At 45.3% G+C, this 27,195-nt stretch overlaps 1 protein-coding gene across 2 annotated transcripts in view; it reads right to left on the reverse strand.

Moving 5' to 3' along the window:
* The window catches only part of STX18 (syntaxin 18), a 117,891-nt gene that overhangs the window by 82,669 nt on the left and 8,027 nt on the right, over window positions 1-27,195 (reverse strand). The window contains exon 1 of one of the 2 annotated variants that reach the window (XM_062213649.1): window positions 12,063-12,151. The exons of the other annotated variant lie outside the window; for it this stretch is intronic. The gene's annotated coding sequence lies outside the window, so the exon portion shown is untranslated. Of the gene's footprint in view, window positions 1-12,062; window positions 12,152-27,195 lie in introns of those variants that run through there. 2 annotated transcript variants of the gene reach the window in all.

Below are 27,195 nucleotides of genomic sequence, written 5' to 3' on the forward strand. Positions count from 1 at the left end.
GCCTTGAGCTGAAGAAATTATAGTTAGGGAAAAAAAAAAACACAGTACACACAGCACACACTCACAGCATGCACACACAGTGTGCACACACACAACATACACACACTGCCCACAGCATGCACACAGTGCGCACACACACAACGAGCACACAGCACACACACACAGTGTACACACACGGCACACACATACACAGTGCCCACACACACAGAGCTGTCTGCTAGGAGTTGTTGGGATTGGTTCCAAAGGAGACGGGTCAGCAGCCCTGAACCTCGGATGCCCCTGGCACACAGAGTTTAAGGGAAGTGCTGTCTAGCAGTCTAGCCTCTCCCACAGCTGATCTCTGAGTGGCAGCCCTGAGCCATGTCATGCTGGGCCACTCTTTCCCACACTTGACTCAGTCCCCTTCTCACCAACCCTGACTTCCACGCTGCTTGCCCTGGACACACTCAGCAATGCTGGGTAAGCTGAGACGGGGCAGGACTTGAAGACGTTCCCAAACGGCTCCCAACGTTTTCCATTCTGAAAAATCAGCAAAGGATCGGAACTACCATCTGACAGATCATTATGAAAAAGCTGATGCAGTTTTGGGGACCTGAGAGAAGTTCCCAGAACTGCGTGGAGTGCAATGTTGCTACCAAACTCCCAGTCTCACCTGCTTAGTGATGAAAAAAAGGAAAAAAAAAAAAAAAAAAAAAAAAGGTATTTTAGCTCTCTAAGAAGTGAAAACTAAGAATGTAATCAAGGCCGGCACTGCGGCTCACTAGGCTAATCCTCCGCCTGCAGCTCTGGCACCCCGGGTTCTAGTCCCTGTCGGAGTGCCGGATTCTGTCCTGATAGCGCCTCTTCAGTCCAGCTCTCTGCTGTGGCCCGGGAGTGCAGTGGAGGATGGCCCAAGTCCTTAGGCCCTGCACTCGCATGGGAGACCAGGAGAAGCACCTGGCTCCTGGCTTCGGATTAGCGCGGTGCGCCGGCCACAGTGGCCATTGAGGGGTGAACCAACGTTAAAGGAAGACCTTTCTCTCTGTCTCTCTCTCTCACTGTCCACTCTGCCTGTCAAAAAAAAAAAAAAAAAAGAATGTAATCAATGTTGCACACTAGCATATACTAGGAAAAGCAACAGTCATCCATTTGCACACAACTTAGTGGGAAAAACAAAGTTATCTTTCCTCTGCCTTGAGAGGCTTTCTCAGTGAAACATTTTCTGTTTTACTCACTGTACACTAATAATTGCATAGCTAATTCAACACAGAACACTTAGAGCCTTTGCGTCGTCACTGGAAATTTCCTTAAAAATTAAATTTCAACTGTATACCCATTTTTGTTGCCTAAATGTATGACAGAGTGAGCAATAAAAAATTTCCAAGCATAAACAGAAATACTATTTTATGTGGGGGAAGTAAAATGGAAATATGAGTTCAAGGAAAAAAAGAAAGGCCATAAAATTTATGACTATGAAAAAAGTTTTTTCAAGGGCTTTTTTTTTTTTTAACAAATGACGGTGGGTATCAAATATGGTATTCAGATTCTACAGGATACATTTAAAAGAGTGATAAAAAGTTTCACTCTATAATGTCAAGTTTTATAGTACACTGGAAATTATATCCTTTGCAACTATTCAAACTTATGATGAAAAATTACAGATGTCAGGTCAGCTTGAAATATATATATATGTGAGATTACCTAGTTTTTTTTTTCCAAGATTCTTTTGGAGAATAGTGAGCAAACACACTCTGGTAGAGAGAAAAATGCTAAACATACACTTTCCATGAAACAAGAACACAGGGATCCCACGGCAGCGTAAAAAGAAGTGCTGCAGGAGAGGTCAGAGTTTCTGCCATCAACAGGGTGTGCCAATCACATACAGAACAAAGGATGTGTGCCCAGAAAACAAGAGAACCCTCCATTGAAAACTAAGGAGACAATTCTGATTACAAATGGGCAAAAGACCTGACCAGACGCAAGAAAGATGCTGAACATCATCGGCCAGTCCAGAAATGCCCACTACCAAGGAGGTTTCGCCACACAGCAAATTAAAACAGCTAGCATAAGAACCACTGGCAGCAGTGCGTGCTGGGAGGAAGAGGAGCCACCGCATGGGACTAGGAGGCAGCACAGCCACTCTGGAAAACAAGCTGGTAGGCTTTTGCTGTTTTGTTTTTCTTTTTTTAAGAACAGCCTTATTGAGATATAATTCACAAAGCACACACACACTCATTTAAATACACAATTCCATGGTTTTTAGGACATCCACAGGCTGTTCACTCATCACCCCATCCAGGCACAGGTGTCTGGCACAGAGGTTTAAGTGTCTCCTAAGTTGCCCTCGTTCCACATCAGAGGTCTGGGTTTGAGTCCAAGTTTGTCCAGCTTCCTGCTCGTGCACGACCCAGGAAGCAGCAGGTAACTGTGTAGGCACTTGGGACCTGCCCCTACCCTGGGAGAACTGTATTAAGTTCTGGGCTCCAGCCCTGGCCATTGTGGGAGTGAACCAACAGATGAAAGATCTCCTTTGTGTGTCTTGCTGTCTGCCTCTGAAATAAAATGAAAACAAAACACCCCAATCCATTTTAGAATATTTCCATTACCCAAAAACCACACACCCATAGCAATTACGCCCTCATTGCCACCTCTCCCCAAGCACTGGGCAACCAACCTACTCTGCCTCAGGATCTGCTGCGCTGGACATGTCACTCCCGTGGGCCCCAGCGACAGCCGGCCGTGTGTCTGGCTCCTACGGCTCCGGGTGTTCGCAAGGTTTTTATCCACGCTGTGTGTGGCACTGCAGGGGCCAGCTCTTCATCTCTTTTTATCCCAGGCAATACTACTTTGCATGGATACACACATCCCATCTATTCATTCATGGTGGACAGATACATGGATTATTTTCACCGTCTTTCAAATAAATGAAAAAAATAGGAGCTGATATGTAATAATAATTGAATTGAACTTGAGAGCCAAAAGTTCCCAATTTGAATACTCATGGTTCTGCTTGCAATCTAGCTAGAGCCTGAATACACAATAAATATGCTAAAACAGCATAATAATAAATAGTGATGTGTGTTAATAAAGTACACTAGATGGTGATAAGGGTTATGAAGAAAGCAGAGGAAGGTAAAAGAATCCAAGGTTAAGTGTAGGGCAAGGGGACCATGACTTTAAATAGTGTGGTCAGGATGGCCTCTTTGAGAAGATGACATAGATGGAGATGCTTAAAGGAGAGGAGGTAAGAGTTAGCCAGGCAGGTATCTGGGGAGAAGTATTCCAAACACAGGGAACAAGACCCTGAGACAGGCATGTGCCTCCCATGCATGACAGACAGCAAGGAGACTAACAATCTACTAGACATTCCAGCAGGCTACAGGCGGGCAGACACCTGTAGATGTCTCCAAGTACAGAGTTTGAAACGAAGTCTGAGCTGGAAATATAAATTCATTAGACTACACATAAAATGTAACGTCACAGGATTAGATGAAATCACCACTCATCACTTCAAGAACATTTTATGAGTACCCACCGTGTGTCAAGGAGAGAGTGAAGGTGAAACGCAGCTTCAAAAAACACTCTGCCTAGTTTAACTATGGTTTAACCAAGGCGATGTGGAGGAAGGCAAGGGGAGAGATAACCGAGATAACCCTCAGTCATGGTTTTGAAAATAACTAGTCAAAGCAAACAAAGACTTTGTGTAAAGTACAAGTAATTCTAAATCTGGTTCTTAGTCTAGGCAATTAATGGTGGCCCCTGCTCGGAGCGTCCGATCATCATTGTTAAGTCATTCACTAGTCTTTTATCAACTTGCCCATCAAGAAAGACACGCTGAATGTGAACGGGAAGATCAGTCAAGGGGACCATGCGTTCTGATAGCTTCAAAGAGGAACTCTGCCCAGTCCACCTGAAGGCTCACTCTGGCAATTCTCTGTGCCAGCAATGCCTTTTTAATTACAGGAGGTGTTACGTCTTGTTCCATGTAGTTAAACACTTAATTTTTATCACAGTCATTCCTAAAAATGGCAACTGTCTCCCAAAGACAGGAATTGAAATGTAAACCTTAAAAGAAATAAAGAAATCTTAGGGAAGACAGCATAATTTTGATGCAATCCTAGCAGCAACTGATGAACAGGCTCGGCTTCAAATATTTTAAAGTTTGGAGCATGTGTTGTTTAGGTGCTGAACCTACAAATGTCTGTATGAACCCACGTGATGGGTATTCGAATCAACAGTCCCTCTCAACCTCGGTGACGGAGCATCCACACATTCAGTTCACTATATTAAAGAAAATCTTAAAACACGGGACTGAAGTGTGTAGCAGTTGCCAAACACTCACAATTAGTTTATGTAAACCTCTAGTTAGGGGTGGTCCTCTTGAACAGAAACTAGCTCCAGCTAACTTCCCCGAAAAGGGCAGAGGCTTCTGAATGGACACGAAGATGATGTGCCCAGGATGGGTTAAAACGCAGGGCCTTTGTCGACTGACATTTTAGACCAGATAATTCTTTGTTTGGGGGCAAGGTTAAAGGGGCTCAGGGGATTGTAGGGGAGCTGTCGCAGCTGCTGTAGAATGTTCAGCAGCATCCGGAGCCCTCACCCACAGGATGCCAGTAGCACACCTCTGTGACAATCAAAACTTACTCAAGGTATTAGCAAACACCCCTGAAGGCAACACTGCCCCCAATTAAGGACCACAGTTTCAAATGATCAAAACATGGGAGTGGCAAAGAAACAGCTGGATCTGGGAAACAAGTGGACCCAGATATTTCACACTGCAGAACTACCTGGAGTTCAGATCTTTATTTTCTCTGCATTTTGGCTTTAATTCTTTCACTGTAGTTCAGCAATGGAAACAGCCACCTACAACTCCGAGTTTTGTTTGTTTTTCTAATTTCCGACTGGTTGATCTGGTACGGTGCCTGCCCCTGGTCTGCGGCCCAGAGGATGGAAGAAGTTCTGTGGGAGCACAGCAGCTTTGCTGAAACCAGCTGCCTGACATCGGAGGCGGGGCCAGTTCCCTGGGAGGAAGGAGCTGCAGCTGACAGAGTGTAGTTTGGGGACACACAGTGACAGGTATCTTTCACAGCTATTTAACACTGACTACTAGGCACAGCACACGGCAAACAGCCGTGACATTAACAACTTCATAACGAACTGAATTTGCTCTTCTACATCTGAGGCCTGTTTGTGCGTTAGGTACTCTGAGAAGCTTCTGCGTCCACTGGGAGACCACTACTCACTTCTGGATAAGTAGGCAAGCCTAGAACAAAGCATCTGTGCCTGGAGGTTCACCCATTAATGCATCTTAAAGTAAATGTCTGGATAGCACATTGGAGGGGCCCACAGATGAAATGTGGGATGGTTACACCATGTATTGCTCACAAACATGACAAAAGACTGACAGCTAGGATGCTTTGTGGGCTACTAAGAAAATACACTTGTAACGTGTGACTCTGCCTCAGTCAACGGAAGACCATAATTGAACAACCATTGCCCAATTTGTGGGCTAACAGAAAACCAAATGTTTGCCTTGAGACTTTCCAACTGGGTTCAAGAATAAAATCTAGGACACATATCAAACGGACACAAAGGCATCCAACTCAGAATTTAAAGAAGGGTGCAATCTAAATTAAAATGTTGAAGACTTCCAAGAGACTAAGAGGAGATAAGAGGCAGGAAATCCTCCCCTGGTTCTCACTAGCAAATCCCAGCAGTTCTATGTGAACCCAGGCAGCAGCTGCACCTTGAGCATGAAGATCAGAAACAGTGGGCTCTTGGGACCAGAGCTGTGGCACAGCGGGTTAAGGCACCACCTTAACATTGGCATCCCATATCAAAGCCCTGATTCAGATCCCTGCTAATGCACCTGAGAAAGCACAGGCGGCCCAGGTACCTGCCACGCACATGGGAGACTCAGATGGAGTTCAAGGTTCCTGACTTTGGCCTGGCCCAGCCTTGGCCATTGCAGCCATTTGGGGAGTAAACTGCAGAATGGAAGAGCTCAATGAATCTCTCTCTCACTCTCACTCTCACTCTGCCTTTGAAAGAAATGTTTTTAAGAAAAAGGAGGCAGGGGTCGGGGTAGGGTGGGTGCTGGCCTAGTTCTCCAATCTGTTTTGCCTTAGGGAAGCCAGAGCTCCAGACAGGTGCCTATTCTGCAACTTCCAAACAGAAGTAGACTCTAACACCTGATGACAACCTTATCCCAGCAACAGGAGCCAACCACAACCAAAGGACAAGAGAAAAGGATGTAAGAAGTAAACGTGAGGTGCTAACTAGTCTGTCTACTTCCCGGGAGTCTTGGGCCTAATGGTTATGGCCCTCACCACTCTGTTCTTGGTCTTATCACAGTTGTTTTTAGGGCCCACATTCCCCAGTGCGCAACACATAGGGATAGTAATATTTTCAAAATCCCCAAGGGGTTACTTAAATATGACACACTGAGAGTCCCTAAAACTCCAAAGTTTCTTAAAAAAACAATCACATTCCTACATTTCAAAGAGCCTCCCAACCGAGGGAGGAGAGTCTCACTCCTCTGCTGAGCAGAAGCACCCAGCACTCACACCTTCGTGATCCAGCAGAGGTGGAGGGTGCCGCCTCACTGACGCAGAAACAACTTGCCAGCTGACTCTGAGGAGACAGCCATGAACTTCGAGTTCCTCAACCACGGCTTTGATAAATGCCACGATTTCTGTCCTATTCAACCTGAGGTTGGGAGGATCATAAAGACATGGCAGGCAGGAGGTGGGGGCTGGGGGGAGGGTTGTAAATGCTACGTAAGAGTCTATTCTAAGCCGGCACTGTGGCTTAACAGGCTAATCCTCTGCCTTGCGGCGCCGGCACACCGGGTTCTAGTCCCAGTTGGGGCACCGGATTCTGTCCTGGTTGCCCCTCTTCCAGGCCAGCTCTCTGCTATGGCCCAGGAAGGCAGTGGAGGATGGCCCAAGTGCTTGGGCCCTGCACCCGCATGGGAGATCAGGAAAAGCACCTGGCTTCTGGCTTTGGATCGGCACGATGCACCAGCCGCAGCGGCCATCGGAGGGTGAACCAATGGCAAAAAGGAAGACCTTTCTCTCTGTCTCTCTCTCTCACTACCCACTCTGCCTGTCAAAAAAAAAAAAAAAAAAAAAAGTCGATTCTAGAGGGGATTCTCCCACCTTCCACTGTGAAGAGAACCGGTGTAAGGAGATGTGATGATAAAACCCCCATTTCTAAATGCACAAGGCCGCGACCCGCACACTCTGGCCCTGCATCAGCAGCACTCCGAAGGCCGTGCGTGTGGACGCTGCTGACTGTTTCTGCGAGGCTGCTCCATCAGCCAGGCGCTCTGGCTGTGCAAGTCAGAGACACGTTCCTCCTGCTTCCCCTGCAGGAACTAAGCAGTCCGTCTGTGAAGCACAGCAGTCCTGGGCCCCATGGAGATAGAAGGCAATTTATTCTATCGTTCAAACAAAATCCACAGAGTGAAAGATAAAATTCTTTCAGTTATTTGTTTATAGCCAAAACCCAGAGTGCCTGCCTGCTGCGGCCAGGCATGGTTTGATGCTGGATACAACGGGAAAACACAGCACCCATCCAGCCCTTCACCTGAAGGAACTGACAGCGCAGTGGGAGTGGCATACACAGGTCAGTCAACCAACAGAACAACCAAATTACCAAAGGAAGCACCCACACATGACGTGATGAAAGCCAGAGTTAGGAGGGACTGAGAAAAAAATCAAGAACACTTTCTACGGATTGGGGGCTTGGGTAGGGGGTGGTCAAGAGAGGGCACAATTAAGTTCCTAATTAAGAGTCTAGCCTTCTGTCTTCTGAGTGAGGATCCTAAGAAGTAACCAGTGAGTGCTAACTATGACATGATTTCCATAAAATACAGGGAAGGGCAGGAGGCAGAGAATCACTTGGTCCAAGTCTTCTTGAGCAAATGTCTCATTCGGCACAAGAGCCTTGTAGCTCCATCAGCTGCATTTTCTCTACATTAATTCTCAGAGCACACATGTGCAACCAAATAGAACTGCTTCTCTCTCAGTGACTGAGTCCTTAAAACTTCCAAAGGATGTAAAGGAATACGATTATTACAAAACAATATGACATACTCACAGCAGGAATGACTGTAAAGTTTCTAAAAAAATTCATGGCCTAATATGAAATGATTACTTCCAATAGATATCTCAAAACATTTGTTCCTAATGCTAATTGGAATGTGAATGACTGTGAATATCAAATAATAGAGAAAATAGTTTTGCCATTGCATAGGTGATTCTAAAAATTGGAGTCATCTTTTGCTTGCTTTGTGTTTTAAGAAAGATTAGAGTTACTAAGATTCATAAATTTTAAATATTGTGAACTGGCTGTGGGCAGCTCATAGTTAATTCTCAAAGATTCATCAATCATCAAAAAATGACTTTATTAAGAGAAAAGGCCTGAAATGGGTTTTGAACACTACACAGTGTCTTATAATAGATACCAGTCTGACTAGCAAATTAAATAAAAATGTGTAAAGACAAAAAACTGCAAGGCATATTTGATAGAGATTTGTTTTAGCAGACTATACATATTTTCTAAAAATATCTTATTAACTGGACAAAGCAACTGAAAATTACTGAAACTATAGTTTTCTAAGTTTAAAAGGAAAATAATTTTTTTTCCTGGCACACAAAAAAAGAGTTACAGTCAGCAGCAATATTTTAAAGACCACTTTGAAAAAAATATTACTCACTGGTAAAACCCCCTCTACTACCCTATGCAGACTTCTTTCCAGTGCAAATTAATGATTTGCAGATAAAAGTAAGTATTCAGAAAACAAACTCTGATTACAGCGTAAGCTAAAGCTGACGTAAAAGCACTCATCACAAGAAAAGGCAGTATCTCAAATCTAAGAAGGTGAAACACCAAGTAGCAAAAACGAATCCTTTAAGAACTATCAAACCAAACAAAAAAATAAAATTAGATATAAATTCAAGTTTTAGACTGTGGTCAATTGAGGTCTAGACAAAACCCTATGTTTGTTCACTGCCTAGTCTCCAGTCTGCTCCAAGTTTGAAAAGGTAATTGAACACAGTCTATAATTACTGGATTAGACACAGATGGGCTCTGTACATTTCAGGGGGAAAAAAGCACTGTTTTGATTCATTTTATGATTGCCTGTAAGGTCAGACTTCTCAAAATGTACTTTCATCTGTTAAATGGTTTCTCAAATTCCCCGGGGTATATCTTCAATAACTGTGATGTTTTAAGCAATTTGGGCCTATCAGACCCTGTCTTTGAATGTAACTAGCTGCCCATTTTCTAGTATTATAAGTGTGCATGTAGGTTAATTGCTACATCTCTTACATACTTTCTGAAGTTGCAGTTTTCAGGGAAAAAATTGAAAAATCGTGCCTCTTTTCCGACAGGAATTGGTCATACTGACAAAGATTTTCATGTAAGAAAAAAAGTTAGCTATTGAATAATAAATGACTTAGTGTCATCCAAAGTACACGAAAAATATTTTCTGACACAAGTGAAAAACAAAAACAGAAACATCAACATTCTGGATGTGAGGCGTAAGCCAAAGAAACTTAGCTGTCTTGCAACTAAACAATTGAAAATATACATTCTTGACTAAAACCCTATGCATTTTTAAATAACCCTAAATGACTAGGAAGCATTTTGTCTATACTAAAACAGAAAAGTAAAACTATTTCCTAATCTAAAAAAAGAAAAGCCATAAACATACCATCCTCTATCGCCTTCAATAATCGTGATGTCATTAGATAGCAACGTATTATAGATTCACAGTGGAAAATGCCGAGCTCGGGGAATCCAGGGTCTGCTCCCCGGCCGCGTAGCACTGCCCATCCCATTTCCAAGCGGCTCATATTAAAACAATGCAGTCAGTACACAAACTTCTTAAATCATGAAAATCTGTGGTATGCTCAACAACATCAGTTAAAATGCCACAAAAAGTTCTTTGCTTGATCAACTTAACAGAAAAATGGGTTCTCGGGCTAACGGCTAGGCGGAAGAAGCTCCCAAGGGCGGGGATCAAGCTTGGGAGCAGCAGGGCACAATCTCCAGGGCGGCCGGGTGCCGACCCCACGGGCTGTCGGCCGGCTCCTCATCTCCTTCCACCCACACGGCCACTGTGCCGGTGCCTATGGTGCTTCAATCCCCCTTCCAGTTACAGCTTCACTTCTTCTACTGCCAAACTCACCGGTTAACTACCCTGTGATACAGGACAGAATAGAAACACCCGACACCAGAGAAATACAGATACAGAGACAGTGCAGAACACGAATAATTCCAAAACTTCTTCACATTTTAGGAAGCTGGAGTCGTGTGGAAAAGCAGGATTTGGTCATACAATAAAGCCCAAGTTACTATTATTTACAAAATCATGCATGCACATAGAAAGTATTTACACTGAAACAAGATTCACAGCCACACTCACGAAAAAGTAGCAGCTTACATTCTTCACACAACGCACACATGTGATCTACTTACCACCTCCTCTTGTGAGGAAACGAAGTCTTTAAACTACACAAATAATCCTGGCTGTTTAAAAACACTGAATAGTGGAGAACATTTTGCATCCATGTTAACAAGACTATTTACATGAATGCTCCAGCTACCATTCCATTCATATGTTCCTATAAAGTGATGCAAATATGATGATCTCAAATGTACTACGTGGCTTTTAAAGTGAAATCTATTATAAATGTGTTACATCTTTGAGCAAAATACGCTAGATCTTACATTCACACACACACAGATTTTCTTATAATGTCTTCTACACGCAGGGGATACAAATGTGTTACATCTTTGAGCAAAATACGCTAGATCTTACATTCACACACACACAGATTTTCTTATAATGTCTTCTACACGCAGGGGATACCTGCAGGGGTGGCGAAAGCACAGAGCAGCACCTGAACGCTGCAGAGAATTACTAGCAGTTTCCGCCCTTGCTCTCCATGGGCTCATGCACAAAGCCAAGATGGTATCAGAACAAGGCATTTGTGGAGAAAGCCAGGACAGAACTTTGGCCTTGTAACTGTGCAAGGCCGCATGGAGACTAGGTGCAACAAGCAACTGACATGCTCAAACCGCCAGGGAAGGGGGCTTTCTTTAGGTGAATCTCCGGGTGACTTGAAATTTGACTTTTACAAGACCAGTTAGTAAAAACCGTGCCTCAAGGTGAGTTATAAACACACAGCACCCACACAGGAGAACACAAGACACATGTAGTGTAGGTCCTGGCTTCTTTCCGCACACCCCCTTCTCTCCTTTCCTGTCTTAATTTCATTTCCAAAGTCACAAAAAACTCTTCTTATAAGGTTATAATAAAACACACCTGATATTTAGTATTCTGCGACAACACCCAGTATCAGCCTGGCGCGAGCTCATGTTCATCTCACACACACGGGTGCTCTACCTTCTAACACGAATGCTCTAAATTTACTGTGAGCTTCAAGTCAGGAAACTGGCTGCCCAAAACAAAAGGAAGCCTGGACAGATTTCTTCTTAGCCTTTCTCAAAAAGGGCCTTTCCCTTTTTAAACAATTTACATGATGTTTTATGGTCCTTTTAGAAGAGAATTATAGTAAATGGCACTCCGAGTGGGTTGTGTGAACCCACAAACCACTCCTCATAAAAACTGCTATAATTTTCCAGGACAGGGACAATAAAATATCATACATAAGCCAATGCTAAATCACGGTGTGACCACAGTAACAAACACACTGTTTTCATGAAAATTAAGCATGATAAAGCTAACAAAAAGATGACGAAGAGAAGTCCTCACAGTTCTCTCAATCTAGTCAGCACACGAGCATTTACAGAGCTTCACCCCGTTTCCCAAGTGGCTTGAAATACAGGTGCTAATCTAGTACCACAGTTTTATATGTAGTTCAATAAGAGATTAAAAAAATAAGTAACTTCAACTGTAGCTCCAAGCTGACGGCAGATAAGCCAGTCGGTCTACTTTCAGTTCTTCACATTCTTGTTTGTAATCACATGGGAAGCTTCATGGAAGATGCATTTCTCATTTTAGACCACTAGGGACCAATCAGTGACTTCAACTCTCAAATCAGTACCTGAAGAGTTAACAGAACATTCTGCAAAAATCAGCGGCGTCTTCCCTTCCTCCCAGAACCTAATTCAGCTCAGAAGATCGGAACACGGCCTGGAGAAGAAGGGAAGATCACGTGAGATTTTAGAAAGACAGAAGTCCACGGCTCAAAATGTGTAAACGTTTAATCATCACCTACTCTGAAACATGTCCCACTCCCCTTCCCTAGGACTGTTAAAATGAAAAAAAGAAAGAAACACTAAAACCATGCTTCTCTAACTTGCCAGTGGAAGAAACTGCCATGCCGCGCTGGTACAGAAAATACAGCCTACTAACATGATTCCCTGTAGCTGATCATAACAGCTCACTGCTAAGTCAAGCATAATACTGAAATCAAGACTGTGAGCCAAGCCAAACTAGCTATAAAAGAACATCACTCACAGAGGGTTATCTTAGGATGCAGTAACAACGCTCAGACAAAACAGCATTTTCTACTTAAACCTGTTAATGATTACTACTTCTGGTTAGAGAGGACTATTCACAATATTTGCAGTACTCCTTCATAGTAAAACATCGGAGGAGAATTGGAATGAAATGGTACGAGGCCTCAAAACAAGCTGATATAAACCTTAACACATGCATTTTTACTGCTTTTCAGATTCTTACATGAAAATGAATGACACTTTCTAAAGTAACAAATTATACGGAACTGATAGAGCATTTTTACACATTAGCTCCACGTTCCCAAATTTTTCCAACAGGATACTGTTAATTAGCATTTAAAATTTCCAAGAGGATAAGGCAGTGATTTGGTTAAATCTGCTAAGACATCAGACACAAAAACTGGCTCTCCTTCCTTCCACACACACAGACACAAACAAATTTGAAATAAAAATAATTCTAAAACAATGTGCTAGACGATAAACGTTGAAGTGAAACGTATACTCATCAAATCCTTTCATTAAAAACATGTACTTCAAGTATTTTTGCTTCTATATTAGACTGTAGGAAACAGGACATCTGAAAAACAATTCATACTGTTAGGCAAATAGAACAAATAGCCACATTCAAGTCGTGGGACATTAAAAAGGAATTCATTATTCCTGAGGTGAAAGTTTTGTATGACACAATATGTTGTTATTTTTGTTCAGACACTCTAGCAGACCTTTGCTTGTGTTGATGGAAAACGACTTTATATACTTAAGGGCCCAAATCAGAGTTTCCCAAATAGAATCTGCAAAGAAAAAACATTGATTCCAAAAAGAAGACTGTGCAAACAATACACAGTTCCAAGATAAATAAATACATCCAAAGTAACAAAATTGCTTTTCCAGGTTAATCAAAGATTTCTGCCTTGTGGAATGTGTCTTCACAAAACATAAGAATTCAAACGTCAAAGGCCTGACATTAAAAGGATCTTTAAATTTAAAAACTTTAGTAGGCTCAAACATAACAATGAACAATTTATTTGGTCTTGTAAATACTCGAACATTTGAGGAGTCCTTGAAGATGCAAAATATTTTCATCTCATCCTGCAAAGTTAGACCGGACTCCTCCAGTTCACCAAAGCCACCCACCAGTCCACTCCACTTCTGCCTCGCCACCCCAGCCATCCACTGCCTTTTCTACACCATGCAATCTGCCCGCCAGAATACAAAGGTCCATCCACGGCAAAACCCCTGTGTGCAAACAGAATCTACTGAATCTCATCACTCCTCCGCTAGGTTCCCATCCAGGCCCCCCGCGGCGTGGGGTACAGGCCGATCTGCATGGCTGGTTCTGCAGACCGGTTATGAAGCCTTTACAATTGACCACACAAACACAATGCCACAATTGGGACAACTGGTGCATTCAAATGCCAAACTGAAGCTGTATAGAAGTACACTGCGAGGGTAGAGTTCCACCAGTGATCCTAAAATTATTTCAAGGAATCCATCTCCAAGAATGCATCATGAAACCAGAAGAGCCCAGTTAAGCTCTAGGGGTGGGGGAAGAAAGAAGAAAGAAAATGGAAGACTCTAGAAGAGGCAGCAGAGGTTCCACCAATCACTCCCTCACCGAGAGGGCTCAAACTACAGACGAAGCTGGGACACAGAAGACTGTAGGAAGGGCATTTAAAATTATTAACTGATCAAAAATTTGTAGTTGTCATTAAAAAAAAGTACAACTTAGCAATTCAGTTCAGAAAGGAGACTATCCCCAGGAACATACACATCTGTTTAATATTACAAGCCAACTGTCAACATCCTAAGTGAAGTTTTAATTTAATATTTTTTCTTTCTTGATGTTTTACCTTTAATCAATGCCTCATGAGAGTATCAACTTTCTATAAGAAACTGTTAAATATAAAGAAATGTTATTGTAGCATGTTTATAAAATCATAGTTCGAGAACTTTTTATTTTTCCAAAGCCTGACCACAACTTAATTATCTGCAGGACATTCCAGGCTCACAATTGCAAGCTCCAGTTCCCAAGCAATTTTAAACAATATCTACTGTACAGGACAGAGGGTACACAAAAGACCGCAACATGGTTATATTTCCAAAAGTCAGCATTAGGCCCTTTAGACATGGTTTTATTTTCATTAAACAATATTTGTTTCCTCACTAATCATTAAATGGTTTTCATCACTATTGCTCGCTTTCTCTTCACATGTCACTTGTTAGCACCAGTGTTTGTGTTCATAATAAATAAAAAAGTGACCCATCTAGTTATTTAGAAATGAACACACACAGTGGTTCACTGAGTGTTAGACTCAGCAACACACTCACGCTCTGAACACTGTTCTATTTTAATCTGGGCTCTCAAACGAACAGAATGGAGTAACAGACTCTAAACACTCTCCTCTAAATCAGATTTAAGCTTCGTGCCTGCTTATGTTATTGTGGGCGCACAGATCTAATCAGTGGTTCAAGACATTTACTTGGGAAAATGGAAGAGGAAGGAGAAAACACAAGCAAGTTCGTATTCCTAACCATAAGGGAGAGGGCGTTGAAGGCACTGCCAACTCCTACAGACTGAGGAGAAAAGTAGCTTGATTGGAAGTAACATGCCAGAAACTGACCAAAGTGCGGGGAGCACAGAACACAAAGCATTCCAGAGCTCAGGGAATGATTCTGGGGAAGGAAATTTAAAAACAAAACAAGAAAAAGAAAGAAAAGGAAAGTTGTATGCTATAAAGTAATAGGAACAATTTCTAAATATGTAAAATGTGGAACAAAGCAAACTGTATCAAAGTCATACATAAAATTAATAGACAGTAGGAAGAAATCCAATGATCTGGAAAATGATCACATGAACTGGCTGGTAGGTATACGAGCAGAGAGACAAACTCACGTAAGCCGGGCAAGCACGTCTTCACTGGCTTCCGTGTTCACGTGTCAGGCACTTTTCTCTAACATTACAAAGTACGGTCTCTCCTTTACACAGGCGAGGAATGAGGCTAAGTACCTTGCCCACAGATCACCCACTACAGGCAGCAGAATCCAGTTCACCAGGTGACCCTACCCATTGTTACAACATTTGTTCATTTTTTAATGTATTTAAAATAACCAAGTGGCAGGGAGAGAACAGAGATCTTCCATCCTCTGGTTCACTCCTCAAATGCCCACAACAGCTGAGGCTGGGCCAACCTGAAACTAGGAGCCTGGGACTCCATCGGGGTCTCCCCCATGAGTAGCAGGGACTCAGTTGTTTGCGCCACCATCTACTGTCCCTAGGCACATTTACAGGAAGCTGTACCAGGAGCGGAGGCAGGACTCAACTCTGACACAGGATGTGGGTGTCCCAAGCAGCCACAGTGCCCACCCCTGCCCTTACCTCTGCCGAGGTAACGATACGTTTGTTATTTAGAGGGTCCCACAGGCCCAACTTCTCCAGAATCATCTCTGGCTCCTTCTCCGCTGCCCTCTTCACTACTGAGGCCCTCCTTCCTCCTCAGTTCAAACTCCCTGTGGGCAACCTCACGCCTTCCTTAAGGGTCCACCCCTCTGATGCCTCCCTGGTCAGCATCCCTGGCTTACAAACCTTTCCTGTGGTTCACTTCTGTCTTTACCATTGCCTGATAAATGTGTGTCCCTAGAGTGTCCAGGGCACTTCAAGTAACTACCAAACTTAACCACCTACCTGGTCACTGGTTTTCACCCCCATGCCCAACAAGTCCCAATTCCTGTGCACCCCCCCCCCCCCCACGCCTTGACTGCCTTGACTACTTCCACGTGAACTGATCTCCCCTCCTACTGCCGGGCCTTCCCACCTCCCCTGAATGCGCTGCCAGCCAGCAGAAGGGTCCGGCCAAAGTGGCACACATGCTCATAACAACCACCTGGTGAAAACGCTTCCTGTCTCCCCATGGCTCTCGGGATAATGCCATCACTTTTCTTCCCAGGGAATTTATTTTGTACCCTTCAAGGCTCAGATCAAAATTCACTCTCGGGGTCGGCGTTATGGTGCAGCAGGTTAAGCACTGCAGGTGAGCACCTCATACTGGAGCGCTGGCTGCTCTGCCTCCCACCCAGCTTCCTGCTAATGTGCCTGGGAAAGCAGCGGAGAACGGCCCAAGGACTTGGGGACGTGCCACCCATGCAGGAGATCCAGAGGGAGCTCCAGGCTCCTGGCTTTGGCAGCCATCTGGGGAGTGAGCCAGCAGAAGATCTTTCTCTCTTTCTGTGTCTCCCTCTCTGTCACAACATCTTTCAAATTAATACAATAAATCTTAAAAATCATATCTATTCACCTCTGCTGAGCAGCCTCCCCTCTCGGGCCTCCCACTGAGTTCTCCATTTCTGCCCAGGGGTACTGGATAACAGTGCTTACCACAGCACGGTCTTTCCACTAGGCTGGGAGCCTACAATCAGACTGCCTCGTTCACGTCTACACCAACACCCAGCATACAGTGGGTGCTCCACTAATAGGGAGCTGAACGAGGTCCATCTGAGACACCCTCGCTCCGAGAAGTATTACAACCTCTCTAAAGCAGAGAAGAGGCACCATTTCGGGCACAGTATTCATCTCTTGTTGGCCACATGTACTGCTCCCATCCTTGCGGGAAGAGCTCACCAACTTTCCTTTGGAAGCCGCCCTTGCAGTCCTCAGCTGTGTGTGCTGGGTAGAAGGGACACACTGGGCCAGCCGTGGCTCACTTGGCTAATCCTCTGCCTGCGGCGCCGGCACCCCAGGTTCTAGTGCCGGTTGGGGCGCCGGGTTCTAGTCCCAGTTGCTCCTCTTCCAGTCCAGCTCTCTGCTGTGGCTGGGAAGGCAGCAGAGGATGGCCCCATAGCGGCCATTAGGGGAGTGAACCAACGGAAGGAAGACCTTTCTCTCTGTCTCTCTCTCACTATAACTCTGTTTCTCTTTCTCACTGTCTAACTCTGCCTGGCCAAAAAAAAAAAAAAAAAAGAAGGGACACACTGGTCCAGCTGCAGAGCTGGGTCCCAAGAGGAGCAAGCCAGGGAAGTGCTCGATCCGTTCCCTCTGGAAACAGGGCTGCATTTAAGGCCGGCAATGACTCACTCTGAGCCAGTGAGAGGCTGCACCCCAAGACTTCGGTGGGGACTGGCAGGAAAGAGCCTCCCGCTTCCTCTGGGCGGGTGGTATGGGAACGTGAGGCCTGTGCATGCTGCCGCTCTTCAGGCAGCACAAAGCCGGGACCTGGACTGCCATACAGGAGACGCCAGCACGGTGAAAGGCAGAGCAGAGCAAGCCAGAAAAACAGGTCTGGGGGGCATTGTTTCGTGTGCAGAGTCTAGCCACACCAGAGGCCAAATCTGACCACTAGATTTTTCAGGGATATAAATCAATAAATGCCTTTGATCATTTAAGCTAATTTGCATTGGGCTCTCTGTAACTTGTCACTCTAAGACTTCTGATAAAGCCAGTTAGTGTTTGTGGAAGAAAGGCAGCTACACATTTGAAGATATGCAGAGAAAAACAAACAGGGAGAGGGTGAGGGTGGACTGCAAGTTAGATCTGATAGGATATGAAGTTAGAAAAAAAAAAAAGCTACCGAGATACTCCAAAACTCTAATACAAGAATGAGATTCAAGGCATGGAAAGAAAGCCTTTTAGACAGCATCAATCAGTCCCTTATAGAGGTATCCTGTGGCACATTTATGAAAAGAATAAAGTTTTATAAAGAGTTAGAAAAAGAAATAAAAAAATAGTGAAGGTTACTTTTTAATAAGGCCTTTATGAGAAAAAGAAAAAACTCTGAATACAATTTACCCTGGAGAGAGCAAGTCCTAGAGGCATTTAACTGTGGAAGGGTGATTTATAAGGAGGTGACTAAACAGCTGTGCTCCAATTTCACAGGGAAGAGAATTAGAGGAAACTGATTTAAATTTCAGTCTGACGCTAAAGGCAGTCAAAAGAAGTGCTTGGGGGAGAACTGTTAATGATGAAAAAGGCAAAATGGAAAACTAGATTTTTATGGCTTTTAGAAGATGGAAAATCACCTAAGTTGATTCTTTTAGTTTTGGGTCAAACTGCTAACTAAATATTTGAGGAGTGCCTTCTGTTCATTTATTCAAATAGCACAAATGGAACCCCCTACTCTGGGCCAGCACAGGGCTACAACGATGAATAAGACACAGTGTCCGTCCTGTGTAAAGGCGGCACAGCGTTCCGAGACCCTGTGCAGAGTAAGCCGCCAGGCAGGCTTCCCTCCCCTCTTCCAGCCGCCAGGCCCCAGGCCAACCATACTGTCTGGGGAGACAACACAACAGTCTCCGGAAAACCGGAACAGTAACTGACACTGTGATCACTAAGTAACAACACAAAACAATAAGCAACAGATGTCCCGGCCACGCAGAGTTCCTCGCTTAGTAAGTAACGCAGGCAGGGAAGGGTTGGAACTCAGAAGGAGGAGACCAGGAGAAGCCAGATCCACCTTTAACGATAAGAAGAGTGAGCAGTCCAGGGAGACAGCAGAGCCAACCAAGTGGGCAAAAAGTCGAGGGCACTGCGCCAGCAGTGAGGGAGAGCTGCAGGGTGATCCGGGGAAGCGGGGAGGCTGGCTTGCGAAGACCGCTAAGCGCCAGGCTAACAACTGGGCAGTCGGCGTGTGGGATGAACCTGGGCACCGAGACGAAAGCCGCGCGGTCTGCCCAGCAGCTTGGCTGGGGAGAGGCCTTCTCGAGCCGCTGAGGGGCTACACTCACAAGGTGGCAGTGGAATGAACAAGACAGACAAGAAACACAGGCTCTGTCGCCGAATTCATTTACAGATATGTGCCGAACTGCGGGAGGAGAGTGGCCTGAGGATTAACTGGACCGGGGAGCCAAGGACAGGGAGACTGATGGGCGGAGTAGGTTCCCGGGGCTGCACCAGCAAAATGTCAAGATGTAAACAGGAAAGCCAATTCTCCTAAATACCGACTCACGCCTCCCAGGACACTGACCTTACTGCCAGCTGGGTCAACGGAAAAACCTAGACGCAAACATGCCGGTACGGGCCGAACTGTCCCCAGCAATGGAGATCTTCAAACACTTCTAAAAGAGAGAGAAGTCAGGTCTTTTAGGACTGAAGTGCTTCCAGATTTCATCTTTTGACACAACTGAGCTACATTCACAGATCTCCAGTCCCCAGACAGCTACGTAGAAGCCTTCACAAAACCCATCACCTCTCCTCGGTATCTCTTTTCTCCTCTTCCTTCCCTTAATTTAATTTTGATTCAACTTCCTCTTGTCACTGCTTGCTTACAAATCTCTGCCTCTGTGTCTGGAGTCAATTAGGGTTATAAAGTCCCCCACCACACCTTCATCTGGGGACCCATTTATATATATTTTCTTATTTCAAGAGGTACAGCTAAAAGCCTGCAACTCCAAAAGTTTCCAATCAACCATCACATTCTATTCTTTGGAAACGTATGCTTCTCTCCACAGTAAGACGACATCAAACTGTGCATTTTGCAAGAACATTTTCTTTCCACCTGTATAAAGATGAATTGTGCTTTGGGAATTCACGGGCAAAAACGAGTTGAGTGTGTGTAATAAATGCTTAATAGCAATAACATTAAAAATCTTTCTACCATTTGAAATTAAATGTAATTTCCTTATTACTTTAATGAAATCCCTTGGAGTTGAAGTATTTAACTAGTCTCCTTCACATCAAGTATTCATTATATAATTCCCTTTTAATATTAGGTATGTAAACTGTTCAATGACAGAATAAAAACACTCATTTCCACTGAAACAGAACTGGGGAAGGACACAGCGGCTTGATTCAGATCTGATAATGGGTTGCAGACTCCACTTCAGCTCAGATCCACAGTCCGCACGCCACAGAACCATCCACCTTCTTCAACCCTTCAGGACACATTTGGGAGAAAAGTACAAACTGCCACATCGCTGCGGGAAAGTCTGTTTGAGCCTAAAATACTTGACTTTTCCCACTGCGATGTTCAGCTAGGAGAGACAGAAAGAAATATACCTCACATAAAAATCACCTTAAACAGACAGACAGAGATGAATTGCCCGAAGTTCTAGCCTTGAAGAGAGTTCACTTTGTCACTCTCTTTCAGGGTCACCGACTAACCTGGTTCTCACTCACAGTAAGCGTGACTACCCAGGGCGGTTGACGTGAGCCACAGGCTGTGGGTGCAGAGCTCCCAAACCAACTTCTCTCGTCCAGCCCACCAACCTCCTGCTGCAGCGTCCCATCCCTGACCCGATCCAAAGCCAGCAGACAAGGAAACCCTGTGATGAAATCCATGCAGATCAGCCTCCTGAGGCAAGAACAGAGTGGAAAAGACAGAGAATAAAACAGGAAGTCAAGGGGTACACAGACTTCTAGTTTCCTACTGGTTAAACGGAGCTCTTTTAGGACTTATTTATGTATTTGAAAGACAGAGTTACAGGGACATAGTGAGGAAGAGACAGAGACAGACAGCGCAAGATTCTCCATCGCTGGTTCACTCCTCAAAATGGCTGCAGCGGCCAGGGCTGGGCCAGGTGAAAACCAGGAGCCTAGAACTCCAACCGGGTCTCCCATGTAGGAGCGGGGCCCCGAGCTCTCCAGCCACCTTCTGCTGCTTTCCCAGGGCCATTAACAGGGAGCTGGTTCAGAAGCGGAGCAGCCAGGACTGGAATTGGTACATCACACTGCACCACAATGCCAGCCCCAAAACTGAGCTTTTCTCGGGGGATTCTACCATCCCGAGCTCCCCCACTCATAGACCTTCCAAAACATATGTTCTCAACCTGCCTCTCTTTATTTTCACATGTGGAAAACATAGAGGTCTTTAGAGGCCTACTGAAATGTCACCTCTTCCATGCAGTCTCCCTTCAATCTCACCTAGAAGTAACTGCTCCATCCTCGGTTTTTTAAGGATTTATTTATTTGAAAGGCAAAGTTGGGGGGCGGGAGAGACAGAGAGGTCTTCCATCTGCTGGCTTACTCCCCAGATGGCCGCAGGCCAGGAAGCAGGAGCTTTTTCCGTGTCTCCCACATGGACGCAGGGGCCCAAGCACTTGGGCCATCTTCTGCTGCTTCCCCAGCTGGATCAGAAGTGAAGCAGCCGGGACTTGAACTGGTGCTCATACGGGATGCCGGCATCTAGGAGGCAGCTTTGCCCACTACAGCATAACGCCGGCCCCCCTCACAGAAAGCATGCTCATCCAAGTGGTCTCTCCTTAGAAAGCCATCATGACTCCATCATGGCTCCGCCCTAGCAATCTGATCCAATCCAATCACTTCCCAAAGGCGCCACCTCCAGACACAATAACTGCGTTAAGTTCCCGCCCTGTCAGCACCATCAGTGTAAGAGTTCGGGGTTGAAAATCTGCCTGCTCTGGGGAGTCAAATCCTGTCCAAACTTCAGTGCAGACCAATGGCCAGAGGCAAGTCTTACTTTTCTCTCTATCCCCAAAGACCAAACTAACCGCCTTCCTTTCTCATGGGTAGACAATCAATCAATAAAAGGCCGTAACACAGTAGCTACGACTGCACGCTTATCTATAATGTAGTTCATATAATGCTAACAGCTTTACATAAAGCATCCCACTCAATCCTCACAACAACCCTAAGAGGTAGTGAGCAGTGGCTGCCTTCAGAACGGAGGCCACAGCACCCCAATTGCTAGAACAGCTGCCGTTCGCAGCCGAGTGTCTCTGCAAGCATGGATGGGCCCCGGCAGAAGGAAGGTGCTTCACCCAGTGGTAGGGCCTCCCTGGGGGAAGCCCACATCCCAGACAGCTCACCCTCTGCCTCAACCAGCCAGTTCTAGAAGGGCCTCTCAGCCCCAGCAGCTTCCTGAGACTGCTGGAGGAACACAATGAAAGACCAGTGTCTCAAAGACAAAAAATGGAACTACAATAATCTGCTACTGGGTCTCCTTCCTTGTCCATGATTTTTTTTTTAGTTTTTTTAAAAATTTATTTGACAGGTAGAGTTATAGACAGTGAGAGAAACAGAGAGAAAGGTCTTCCTTCTGTTGGTTCACTCCCCAAATGGCCACCATGGCCGGCACTGCGCCGATCCGAAGCCAGGAGCCAGGTGCTTCTTCCTGGTCTCCCATGTGGGTGCAGGGCCCAAGCACTTGGGCCATCCTCCACTGCCCTCCTGGGCCACAGCAGAGAGCTGGACTGGAAGAGGAGCAATCGGGACTAGAACCTGGCACCCATGTGGGATGCCAGCGCCGCAGGCGGAGGATTAGCCAAGTGAGCCATGGCGCTGGCCCTTGTCCATGATTTTATAAACAAAAACAAAAGGCCGGCGCCACGGCTCACTAGGCTAATCCTCCGCCAGCGGTGCTGGCACCCTGGGTTCTAGTCCCAGTTGGGGCACCAGATTCTGTCCCGGTTGCTCCTCTTCCAGTCCAGCTCTCTGCTGTGGCCCGGGAGTGCAGTGGAGGATGGCCCAGGTGTTTGGGCCCTGCACCCGCATGGGAGACCAGGAGGAAGCACCCCTCCTGGCTTCAGATCAGTGCAGCGCTCCGGCTGCAGCGTGCCAGCCGTAGCAGCCATTGGAGGGTGAACCAACAGTAAAGGAAGACCTTTCTCTCTGTCTCTCTCTCTCACTAACTCTGCCTGTCAAACAAAAGCCCTAAACCCTTTTCTCAACACAACTACGAGAAAGGTGTGGTTACTGGGTAGTTGTTCAAAAGGAAAAATTTGGTTTGGAGGCAGTTATCTCCCCCAAAGTTGGTCACGCACTTTTAAATACATGACGTACATACCAAAACACGCCCTTCAAGACAGCAAGCAGAGGGCGGACAACACACCAAGGAGCCAATCACCAGAGATCTGGCCAGTGGACTGCCAAGCCGAGGCTCCGCTCAGCCCTGGCCACCGGCACGCCCGGCATTGCAGGAGCCTGCAGAGGCGGCCGGCGGCGCGCACATGGAGTGCACACCCCTCTCACGCTCCCCTCCCAGCCAGGGATAGCATCTGGGAGGTGGCTTCATCTCCCGACCCCCCGTTTCTTCACAAAGGCACCTAACTTGCAGGGGCAGTCGGGCATTGAGCACAGCACCAGGTGGAGTGAGTGCCCAACAAGTGGGAGCTATTATTACAGTTTATTATTTTTTAGAATGACAACCAGGCATCTAAGGCATCAAGGCAACATTTGTGGATGATTTTTCTAGTGTATGTTAAGAAAGTCTGAAGTGAAAATCCAGCTGAGTTACAGGAAAATTACTCCCTTTCCAAAAGGCTTTACCACAGACTTCCTTCTAAAGGGCCCCACAGTTGCACACTTAATATATAATCAGATACTGCTTACTCATGACATTCTTCTAATCAAAAGCTATTAATTATTCCCCATTTCCTAGCACAGCAAATAAAAACTCATCTGCCAAGATTTTTGTTTTCGTTTATAAAGTAGTGTGAGCTCATTAAAGAAACTCTGGAGGAGAGAAGCAGAAAACAAATCACTCACAGTCCCATCACCCAGAAGCTGCCAGAGCCACCACGTTGGTGCACTCTCGTCCACCATTATTCCCGCGCCCTGAGCTTCTGTATACACAGCTCTAATTGTAACTGATCTTGGTAGGTTTTTTTTTTTTTTAACATAACAGGGTCATATGAGCAATTCCTCTTGTGGCATCACACAATCTTTGATATCTCATTTGTCACCAAGTAACACTCTAGTGTCTCTGGCCATGTACTTGTGAAAGCTGACATAATTCCATCACCAAAACCATCACCTCCATCATCAGACTGCTGCTGCTGACTTTTAAACCCGGAAAGACCTCCTACTTCCAGGAGGTCCATCAACATCCATGTCAGTTCCTTCAGTTTTGCCATTACAATTAAATCTTCAGTCCACCTAGAAACTTACTTTAATATGTGTACCTTAAAAACCCTTTTATTGAAGTGCTAACCAATTATCCCCCAAAAAAACATTAAACAAACCTTTCTCTTCTTGACTTGCAACGTCTCCTTTAGCATGGATAGAATTTACACACACGTGTGCACACATACAGGTCTCACTGAACATTCAGATAAGCATATATTATTTTTTGGCTTTAAAATATTTTAATACCTGATAAAGCCAGTACCTCCACCCTAACGCACACACCCTTTCCACCTTTACAGAAATCAATGAACTACGACATCTTTTTCTCTAGATGAATTTCCAAAGTACAAGTATCTTCAGGTTCTTCTCCAAAAAGCTCTGGTGGAATTTTGACTGAAGTTGCATTAAATGCACGAATGTAGGAGTAACTGATGTCTTTATTACACTGTTCTTCCCCTCCAGGTATACAACATGCTCTTCCATTTATTTAGGTCTTCTGTATCGCTCTACAGAATGCTACAGTTTTCTTCAATGGGGTCATTTATATTTGTTTTTAAGGTTATGGCTGGAAATGGTCTTTCTCGCTGCATTCCTTATCTTTTAAACAGTCATTAGATACAGGCTGGCCACCGAGGCTCGCACACCTGCTAAAAGCACACAGGCTTCTGAGGCAATTGGCGCGCAGGCCATCCAGCCCTCCAGTGACACCCTCAGGTATTGTACGAAAATCCTGCTCCTGTTTTCACAGAAAAAAAAGCATCAGACGGTCCGTACTCAAAACTGGAACAATGGCTACTTCCAGTCAGGACTAAATACGAACTATGCTTTCTCTTTATTCTGTTTAATGAGCACTTACTAGTCTTACAATCAAATTTTAGAACAGTCAACTTCCAAAATGGGACCTGCTGGTAACGGTCCATCACAGTCTATAATCACTACTGGATCACATACATTTGTGAAAACACGCTAAATGCCAACTTCAGGGGAAATCTGCATTTTTTTTAAATCCAGATGAAAAGTTCTAAGCATACAGGAACTTGGGGGAACAAAAGCACAAAGCAAGCGACAATTATCGCGAAACACGTTTAAAAACGTATCCTGGGACTTCCAGCAGGAGAGTACTGAATCACAGAACTATGCTACTGGAAGGTCTTTGAGGATGACCTGGTCAAAACCCCGCAGGAGACAAACAAGAGGAGGTCAGGTGAGCTGGCCAAGATCGAATAACCACTGGCAAAGCCCAGAAGTGTTTAGAAGCCGGCCCCGTGGCTCAGTAGGCTAATCCTCCGCCTTGCGGCACCGGCACACCGGGTTCTAGTCCCGGTCGGGGCACCAATCCTGTCCCGGTTGCCCCTCTTCCAGGCCAGCTCTCTGCTGTGGCCAGGGAGTGCAGTGGAGGATGGCCCAAGTGCTTGGGCCCTGCACCCCATGGGAGACCAAGATAAGCACCTGGCTCCTGCCATCGGAACAGCACGGTGCGCCGGCCACAGCACGCCTACCGCGGTGGCCATTGGAGGGTGAACCAACGGCAAAAGGAAGACCTTTCTGTCTCCCTCTACTGTCCACTCTGCCTGTCAAAAATTTAAAAAAAAAAAAAAGTGTTTAGAAAGACGTATTTACGATTAGACTACACACTGGACAGAAATGTGTACCATGCTGTAAAATGAAAAGCGTAGTGCCATGGTAGGAACACGTCGATACGCAGGCATGTGTTAGACTGTGCTAAGGAGAAGCTGCAACCCTAGTATGTACGATTTGAGGATCTGAAAGTCAGGGAGAAAAAAGCACTACTGAGTTTAAAATTTGAACCATGCTGCTTGATATCTGAGTTACACATCACACCTTGACTCCTCTGGTTTATTCAATTTCTTTCAGAAGAATAAAAATGACTCTTTTTTAAAAAGTTTTACACCTAACATGTTTTTCACATAAAAGGGTTTTCATACCATAGCTATAACTAACATTTGCAGGCTTCATCAACACTTTACCCACCAGAGGGAGCCCATATGGATTTCTATACAATAGGAATGAGTCTCCCAGGGAAGTGTTTCTACAATTCTACTGTGCAGAGGAATCATATAGGCATCTTTTTAAAATATATATTCTTATTAAAATAGAGGAGGAAAATTACAGATCAGGTACATAAAGTTCTAAACAGGGTTCCTGACCTACAGCAAACGCTCAAAAATGATTGATTTTCCAAACAGTGTATCCTCCTGAATACTATGATATTCCAGGTTATCAACCTGGTGTCTGACTTACACACCAGCTCACATCCATTAACAACCTAGTGTCTGACTTACACACCAGCTCACGCCCATTAACGACCTGATGTCTGACTTACATACCAGCTCACGTCCATTAACGACCTGGTGTCTGACTTGCACACCAGCTCACGCCCATTAACGACCTGGTGTCTGACTTGCACACCAGCTGATGTCCATTAACAACCTGGTGTCTGACTTACACACCAGCTGATGTTTAATTATCAACCTGGTGTCTGACTTGCAAGCCAGCTCACGTCCATTAACAACCTGGTGTCTTTCACACCAGCTCACATCCATTAACAACCTGGTGTCTGACTTACACACCAGCTCACATCCATTAACAACCTGGTGTCTGACTTACACACCAGCTGATGTCTAGTTAACAACCTGGGCCGGCACCGCGGCTCACTAAGCTAATCCTCCGCCTGCAGCGCTGGCACACCGGGTTCTAGTCCCAGTTGGGGCACCGGATTCTGTTCTGGTTGCTCCTCTTCCAGTACAGCTCTCTGCTGTGGCCCGGGAGTGCAGTAGAGGATGGCCCAAGTGCTTGGGCCCTGCACCCACATGAGAGACCAGGAGAAGCACCTGGCTCCTGGCTTTGGATCAGCACAGCATGCCGGCTACAGCGCGCTGGCGGCAGCGCGCCGGCCATAGTGG

Source organism: Lepus europaeus, chromosome 16 (assembly GCF_033115175.1).
Source record: "Lepus europaeus isolate LE1 chromosome 16, mLepTim1.pri, whole genome shotgun sequence".
Taxonomy (NCBI): domain Eukaryota; kingdom Metazoa; phylum Chordata; class Mammalia; order Lagomorpha; family Leporidae; genus Lepus; species Lepus europaeus.